Raw genomic sequence first — 9136 nt, 5'->3', positions numbered from 1 at the left:
TTTAGTGGACTAACTTTGCACTTGAAGGTTGTCCGTTCACTTACGTTTTAACAGGTCTGACACTACTAGGTGCGCCCCGGCTGTATCTAGGCTAACGGCTAACATGCTAATTATTATTTCTATGTCACTAGTCACTTGAAACAAATTTAGGATGATAGGAGACAGGTTGAAATTAACCGAAATTTCCCTTTAATACATAGGTAAAACACCTTGCTTTTGGTTTATTTCATCAAGGTTAGGCAATGAAAGCACGTGGTTAGGTTTAGAAAAAAACACCATGGTTTGTCTTAAAATAAGTATGGTATCCCAGCAACTACATTTTTAATAACTCCATTGAGTTTTGGTTTCACACGGACAGTGAACTACCAGGTGTGTGTCCGGTGTTTGTTTGTCCCATCCACCCTCTCACCTGCCCTATAGGGACTTTTTGGCTCTTTATACTGCGGCAGTTGCCAGCAGCATCAGAAATATACCGCTGCCCAGTGCGTATCATACCTCCGCAAAAGGTGCCTCTATATGTCTGTATCTGTCGCCAAAGTCACTGACAAAGTGGTGGTATTTGACGAGTTGGGAGTGAGAACAGGCTGAAATGGAACATTTAAATTGAAAATATTTAATTGAAATGAATAAGTCACCACATTTCCAACCATTTAATAATTGATAGTGCACTGGTGAACAATATGTTTTGTTTTGGGGGGTTTTGTAGACGTTTCAGTGGAGCTCCAGATGGTGAAGGACCACTATGATGAACTGATGAAAAGCCCAAATGAAGCACCACCATCGATGCGGTAAAACTGTTGTTAAAACGTCCACATAATTCTTTGACTATGAACTGTTCTGAATAATGCTAACAATGCTTTTAATTATACTAGTGCTGATCAACCCGTCCCAGCAACCCATTCATGACGTGTGCATGAGGTAAGTTTTAGTGAAACTGATGATCAAAGTCGATGATGGGAGAGATGATATGACAGCCCTACTGTAATTCATTACTGTTCAATGTCACAACTTCACTGTTTGTTTCTCTGGTGGACGTTTCAGGTTTGCTCAGTGGAGAGAATCAGCAGATGCCTGATCACCCACTGAAGGTCCCTGTGGGCACATCGATCCCTCAGAGACATGACACCTCTGGATTTGATCTCAACCATTTTTGTCAAGTTATCGTATCCCTGTTCTTTTTGAGTTTTAATGTACTTTGAGTTTGCTTGTTGTTGTGTATTACATGCAGAGAGACATTTTTGCTTTCAAGTGATTATAGATCAGAGGCAGAAAGAAAATGTGGGGAGAAGGGTGGAGGGAGCTGGATCCAATCCAGAGACATAAGCCCTGTTTCCACTAAGCAGTATGGTACAGTTGAGTTCGGTACGCTTTTTTTTCCGTTTCCACTGTGAAAAGTTGTGGATGGTACCAATGGAACCGTTCTGTACCGTCCCCACTTTTTGGTCCCCCCTCTGTTGGGGTACCTAGCACACAGATCTGGTACTAAAAGGTGGAGCTGTGAACACTGCAGTCTGTTGATTGGTCAATAGTGGACGGTCAGTCTGCTCAGGGCTAAGTTGTGTGTGCATTAAAGGCCCGAAGATACTCGGGCGTACTATAAGTGGAGCGGACTCCGCGAGGAATGTCCGCAGTCATTCGGGCTTCCATAGTCGAGTGCACTTCCGCGTTGTAGTTTCCTGTAAAAATGTTCGTGAACAATTCCCACGATGTGAAAAATACATGCCGAGCAGTCACTGGTGCATGGAGCGGAGTCCGCGCGGTCGTAAAATCTGAGCTTTGCGCGCACAGGGCTTGCGGACGTCCGCTTTGAGTCCGCGTGGACCTCTGCGGAGTCCGTTCAGCGTACGTTCCGCCCGAGTATGTTCGGGCCTTAACTTGTAATGTTACTCAATGCATGAGCTGACGACGTGAATCAACACACCTTAAATGTCACTGTGACAACTTTGGCCATTACTTTAGTCTTTCTATGACATACACTTTTAGTAATGAGTGGATCTTCAAATGTTTGTATGTATTAATTTTGGCGGGGTTATGTGACAGAATATATCCCAATCCTCACTCCGAGAAAAAAAGCGTTGTGGAGTGTTGTTCCTGTGGGCACCAGCAACACTAAACCCCTGAGCTTGCCTGAGAAGGACTAAATACACAAACCCGCTATTTTTAAATATCCCATGGAGAGAGACTCTCACTGCAGCCTGTTTTACTTTGTTCTGAAAATGTCAGCATGCAGCCTCGTTCTGTGGACGATAAAGTAGGTGCAGACATCCATCTGTGTCAATAGAAATACAGTGAGTGCTGGACATAGCAGTGAGTGACAACAACCCCGCCCACATCTAAGGGTACTGTTTGCAGTTGACACTCTAGGGTCTAGGTACCATGTCTGAAGGGTTACTTTGGTTCCAAAGGTACTATACTGAAAGGGTTTGGTGGAAACGGGGCTATAGTGGTTTTTATGGTGCGGGTCTAACCCACCAGTGTACTATGATCTCCAAGGAGACTTTTTGTTTTCAACAATTAAACATGTTTTTCTTCTTTTTGAATATGTGCATGTTTTTTCCATGTTTTTTTTTAAATTATATTTGTTTAACGTTGAATGATTTAAATGATATTTTGGGTGTCTCACTTTAACCTTGAACCTTCTTTACAATACATGCTGTGGGTTAGATCTGACAGACTTTTCAAAGAGTGATCTTGATGTTTTTCTTTCATCTTCAAGGACAAAACTGTTGCTTACTGCAAAATAATGACTTGTGTATGTCTTCATTCATATATAAGAAGTAGAGAGAACTAGTTTAGATTATAGTCATAAACTATCTTATTTGGCTTTTTGTTATTTACTCAACAATTGCTCTGTTTTAATCTACATTGATTTTAAATGCATAAATGTGTGTGATATGGTATACTGTCCAATACACCTCACTAAAGTTTTGTTTTGTGAGTGCCACATGTAGTTTGGCTTCTTTGATGTTGGTTTATGTTATCATTCATTTTGACTGTAAGATAAACAACAGATTTTCCAACATTGTTCTTGTCTAAATCCTCTAACTGAAAACTCTAAAAGTTCTTACCTAAAGCTAAGTTTCCTGACATAAATCTACATTACAGTCCCCAAGCTCTTACAGTAACAGACACCACAAATGCTATCTATCTGGTGTCCAAGTAGTTGTTGTAAATATATTGTCCTTTGGTAAATTATACCACAGTACGTTAGACATTATTATAGGCTTGTTCACATAGTCTTGGTGATTGTGAAACAGAGCATGTCAGTGTGTAAAGAATGTGTAATTCTGCACGGTCATTATCAGCGTCACTTTTTGTTTCTCTCTCATCAGTCAGTGCACTCCCAAAGTGCTGATAAAGGATCCCTCTATGAACAGGTGTATGCAGGGTTAACAGTGTGCTTGTTTATAGTGTTGTCTGTTTTTCTTAAACATTCACATGCCATCAGGTGACAGTAATATTAATTGCTGTTCAGGTTCAAACAGGCTCAATAGAGGTGTGTTTCTTTTTTAAGATTAGTGGGAATGGCAGGTAAGTGCCTCTGACTGATGCAACAACAACAAAAAAACAATCAAAAAGTGATTCATCACCACTCTTAACAAACCATTTTTCACTTCTTTGGCTGATCTAGTATGCCTTGAGGTTAGCTCCTCCTCAGGATAGACGGTTGAATCCTTTCTGTGTGAGTTTGGGTGTGTGCACGGTGAGTAAGCTGCTGTTGATGCTGTGTGTCAGAAAGTTTTATGACATGTCTTACCATGCCTTTGTAACTTTGTTAGAGGTAACCCTCCCCACAATGACTGAGGTAATCAGCCTCAACCAAACTGTTATGATTTTCACCTCTCACATTAACCTGGAGCAGGTGTGGTTGGGTGGGGGCCCGATGTTACCACCTTCTGGTTGTAAGACAGTTTGAACATTAGATCAAGTGTCCTATATTAATTATTTGCTACCCAAAAGCTGAAGGTTTGTGCCTTTTTAGACATTAACATTGTTATTCAAAAATGTTGCTTTTGGTCCTTACTGTGGAAAATAGAGAAAAAGATGTCTACACAGTCTGGGTGCTGTTCATTTCCAAAGATTCTATTGTACAGGAAGACATGTCAGTTTAGCTTCTGTCCTTATAATGATTGCTCTTAATGTCCAACCAGGCTCAGTTAGGGTGTGTTATTAATTTCTGATTAATGGTAATGGCCGGTAACAATGCATCTAAGACTATTTTTGTGAGAGTCAAAAGGACAAGTCAGCAGAAAGCTTTCTTCTTAGAGGACATCAGGTGTAAATGTGAGTATGTGGATGGTTGGCTTGTGCCTGTACCAAACACTTAAGAGAGATATTAGTCCTACTGTGTCGGCTTAAATCGTGAATGACAATCAGTGTTGTGTTACTTACTGATTGTTTTATCCTGTGTAGTGTGTCAGAGCACACTTTAAAAATGATTAATGGGGTTAGTGGATAACACTTAAAATAAAGAAGTTTTAAAAAGCATTACAAAAAATATGTTTTTTACATTAAAGTTAACAACTTGTTTTAAGAAGTTGGTCAAATCGAAAACATATTTACCATTTTTGAGTTGGGTTGAATAAAAGTAAATAAATTACAATGTCTCTTTGACCACTAAATATCACCATAAATATCACCAACTTTTGGTTCCGCTTGTTTTTCGAGGTCAAAGCAAATCACAGTAGTTGTACTAAACTAATTCAGTTTGTCAAATTATAAAGACTCATAGGATTGGCTCACTAATGACAGAGTTGGAACTACTTAAAAAAAATTGTGCAAATTGTTACCTTCATTTTTAAAAGTTGAACCAGTGGATTTTTTTTAAAGTGTAGACGACAACCGACATTGTGTCAGGGATGCCTCATGATGTCCCAACAGGAACATGAGTATGTTTCTATTGGAACGTCATGAGGCAATCACTCCCATCACAGCCATGACTTTGACCAAAAGACTTTGACTTTGCTGATGTGGACTATTGTAAACATGGCATAGCCAAAGAGGAGCGATGTAGGTGCTGCTGTGAGGTGGGATTGTGAAATGGCAACAACACCCCAGACTTTTTGATGTTTCCTCGAGGGACTACCACAACAGAGTGAAAAGGAAAATTCTGGCATGAAATAGCAAAGGCACTTCAGCAACCCAGAGGGGGAGCTTTTACTGTCAAACATTGGCAGGAACTTGACAAGAGTGCAGCAACAACGACAAGAACCCTCTCCTCCCGTCCTGTCCTTTTACAACTGGTGAAAAGTAGTACAAAATGTACATTTCCTCAAGTCCAGCACCTAAGTACAGTTTTGAGATTTTATTACTACTTCCTTCTAATGTTATTTACTTTATACTTTAACTCCACTTTGTTTCAGAGGGGAATATTGTACATCTTCCTCCAGCACATTTATCTGACAGCTGCAGTCACTAGTTGCTTTTCAGATTAAGAATGTATATTTAAAACAGGATGAACTCATAAAAGGTGATGTTCAGGATTAAACCAGTGGTTCCCAGCCTTTACAGCATGTGTCCTCTTACTAAACAGTTCCTCCCTTGTCATGTTCAGAACAAAGATTCTAAAACTTCGAGTTGTTAGTTTAACCAAAGAGACATTTCCCATCCAAACTTCTCAGATGATCCAGTTTAAACAACAGATCAACGCCCAGAGGGATAAACATAAACATGTGTGTATGTGTTGTGGGGGGAGGGGAACTCTGTGGCGCTGACTGTGTGCAGGGCGTGTATTTATTTGCCATAAGAACTTACAAACAGAGTTGGAGGGAGGCTGTACCACTAAAAGATTCAGTGCCAGTTTGCAGTACCAGGAAGAAGGGACAGCAGATGCCGGACTAAACCAGTTTGGTAAAGTTGGAAAGATAATCATCAAAATTGCAGTGAATTGTGGTTTCTTAAATCAGTGAAGTCTGCATGAAGTCCCCTTGTGGGCTGGATGAATTGTAGCTTTGAACAGTCATTTTAGGCGGGATCGTCGTGTCCTCCTCCAGCCCATTCATCTTCAGTCACCCAGATGTAAGTACGCTAACCTCAATGCATTACATTCACAGCTAAATATATTACTGAGAGACTAAGTTTAACTGTTAAATAGTATGTAGTAGCCTAGTGTGCTGTTTTGACATTCATTTACTATAGATTTAATATTCAACATGTAAATAAATTCCAATCCTGCATCCTCCAAAGAATACTTCTGCCTGCTAAGTTTTTTTTTTTTTTTTAATCAAGGATGCCTGGAAAGTTTGAGTCATTTCTTTCCATAATAACAAAATGAAAGTCAAAGAGAGTGGTAGAAAGTGGTGGGGTACCAAAATTGCCCTTTGGTCAGGCTTGTCCTTTTTGACTAATTGTCTCAAACTACAAGTCACTAATAAACCTGCTGAACTAAACATATTATGAATCCTTTTTTATTAAATCTGCTTCTGATCGTACAGTGCCATGTCAATCAGGAGAGACTGATGTGGATGTCTGTGGAAAGTCTTTGGTGATTAGACCCCATGGAGATGGTATGAGTTAAGGAAGGTGATGAATCCATAGTTGAATAGGGAGGTGGTGAAGATAGATGAGAGGAAGATGGAGAAGTGCTGATAATCTGGATGACACGATGGGTGGAGGTGAACGGGGTGGAGGAGGGTGTGAAGATTCTGTCTAAAATAACGGCTGACAGCAGCAGAGGAGAGAACAGATTCAAAAGTTTGCAGTGGCATCCTGTTTGGCTGAGAGAGATCGTGGCAAAGTTTGATTGGATTACTAGAAGAGTGAACACCCATAGTCAGCTGACAGGAGGAAGCAGTGGGAGCGGGATGGAGAGAAAAGAAATCTTCCTGATTGAACTTAAACTGAGCTTCATTTATTGTTCCTGTTGGTGTAATTTAAAGTGCTTTATCAAGATAATCCATATCAGGGCTTGATTTCTATCACAACTGTCTGCTCTCAATAGTTGTTTAAAGAGACACTGACAAAGCTTAAATGTTTGTCTAAAATGGGATTTTTTAAAATAATGATTACTCCCACAGGAGCATGTAAACCACCAGATCTGTCAGTTTATCTGAGCGAAAGATTCAAATGGGTTTTATTGGGATAAAAAAGGTCTTAACACAAATATTCATATGCAGTATTTGTATCCTATCTCTGTATCTCTATAAAAAATTAAGTTAAGCCATATGCAGCTTCCATTTCAGCTTCGTCATTGTCTGCTACTAATGTTAACAGTGGAATTTAAGCTGCTCTGCAGTGTTTATTTCACAGCAAGTACAAAGTGCAAAGGAGAAAGTGCAGGTTTCCTGTGATCTGAATTTATAGAGTTGTCACTGCTCCAAGTCTCTCAATGAACTTTGCTTATACAGCTCATGATAGCTCGATTATCAGCAGTGATTTTCTAGACCTGCAAAGTTTTTTGATTTGGTCATTTTTCCTTGGTGTTAGTGCTTCTACCACAAGACAGTAAGTGACTAGTTAAATATATTTGTTGTTGTTGTCTTTTTCAGTTGTGTTTTTGTTGTTATTTCCTACTTTGTTGTGCTGTAGGCTAAAGACAGTAAGACAAGGTTAATACCGTTAAACGTCCAGTTATGACTTGCACATGACTTTAAGTTATTAAAAAGACATTTGTCCTTATAACTACACTCTATCTATATTTCACATACAGTGCCTGTTAGCAGGAGAACTCACTGAGCTCTATGCAACATGCCGTGGCTCTGTCAAAAAGAGACTAGGGGCATATTTCTTTTTCTGGGAGCTTCTGAAACACTCTGCACTGTGTCTGCTGGAATTACAACAACTGTCTTTAGTGGCAGCGATCAGCCCAGGTGGCTGGCGGAGATCTGCACTCTACTGAGTGCACTTTTCTAGTTAAGGTTGGATTTCTTTTCACATATTAACATTTACAACAAGCTAATGATGCTGTTAATAAATGTCTGTTTGAAATGTGTGGACAGGTAAGTGAAAAGCAGAGCAGACTATAGTAGAAAGAAACGACAGATGGTCAGTTATTTGTGATGTAACTTTCCACCAAATATTTGCTGAGGACACTGTTTCCAAAATGCCAAGCAGTAATGGTTGATCAAAACATATTTTTTGTTTATTTCTCTTTACCTTACAGTTGCTGTTCTTCGTCATGGATGGTTTTGTTCGGAACAAATTAACTGAATGGGATCTCAGTGAGTGGACTGAAAAATTTCAAGGTAATACTGAAATGTCTTTCAATGCTTCTGTGTTGGGCACAAATATTATACAATGTTGGTATCTACTAGTTCAGACATAAAAAATGCTGCAAAATGTTTCTGTAGCACAGTGCTGACTCATCATTGACAGACATATTTTTAAGACAAAGGGAGTGATCAGTGTTGACAAAGTAAAAAACAGTATTGTAAAGATCTTGTACATTTTATATTAAATACTATTCCTCCAATCCCAAGCTACACCTTCTTCAGCGAGCCATGGCCCCAAGGTAGAGGGCTCTGCCTGTGCTAATATTAAGGTTACAATATCGTAACCTTTGTTCGATCTCACACATGCTCCGCCCTCGCTGAACTCTTTGGGTACAGAGGGTCCGCTGAATGAACGCCCTGTTGTGACATAACATCAACCCAGCTTCACTGATCCTGACCAGCTAAAGGTTAGTCACTGTAGCCTGGCTACTTGTTTATAACCTAGGCAGCCTCTTTGTCATGCAGCAGTGGTGGCAGACAGTAGCAGGTGGGCTGTCAGGAAATCCTTGAGGGGGGGCACGCTGTTTCCATGCAACCCTGCACCCTGACAAAATTCACCGAACCTGCACAGGGCTCTTTTTTTTAATGGCTGCTGTCAGGATGTCTCAACACACGCCAAATGTTTGGAAGAGGGTGTGAGATGAAAGCTGCCTGAGCTGAGCGAGCCAGGCCATAAAATCCCACACACAGATGGCTCCCCAGCTTGGGTGGAAGTGGAGAGGGCAGCAAGAGCCCAATACTTCCTGCCACAATGGTCATCACCAGCACAGAGATGTAGACGGCGGGGGCGAGAGCCTCAGAGTCATCAATCTCGAGCTCCGACTCGCTCTAATCGCAGCTGTGCATCACATGTCTGAAGTGATCCTACCACTGTTGGCACCAACTCCTGGGCAGCTCTCGGCAAGCTGTGCAGGGAGGTGGCTGCT

At 40.6% G+C, this 9136-nt stretch overlaps 1 long non-coding RNA gene and 1 pseudogene across 1 annotated transcript; both read left to right on the top strand.

The window, feature by feature from the left end:
* LOC126406019 (nuclear GTPase SLIP-GC-like) overlaps positions 1 to 3038 on the top strand; it is a 41296-nt pseudogene extending 38258 nt beyond the window's left edge.
* A 4266-nt stretch (positions 3039 to 7304) lies between these two features.
* Positions 7305 to 8611, top strand: LOC126405776 (uncharacterized). Its single transcript, XR_007571609.1, has 3 exons — positions 7305 to 7443; positions 8102 to 8183; positions 8418 to 8611. It is a non-coding gene; the product is annotated as an uncharacterized LOC126405776 (long non-coding RNA).
* Positions 8612 to 9136: the final 525 nt, after the last annotated feature.

This window comes from Epinephelus moara, chromosome 18 (genome assembly GCF_006386435.1).
Source record: "Epinephelus moara isolate mb chromosome 18, YSFRI_EMoa_1.0, whole genome shotgun sequence".
Lineage (NCBI taxonomy): Eukaryota > Metazoa > Chordata > Actinopteri > Perciformes > Serranidae > Epinephelus > Epinephelus moara.
The sequence above is the reverse complement of the archived record's forward strand: the minus strand, read 5'-3'. Positions and strand labels throughout refer to the sequence as shown.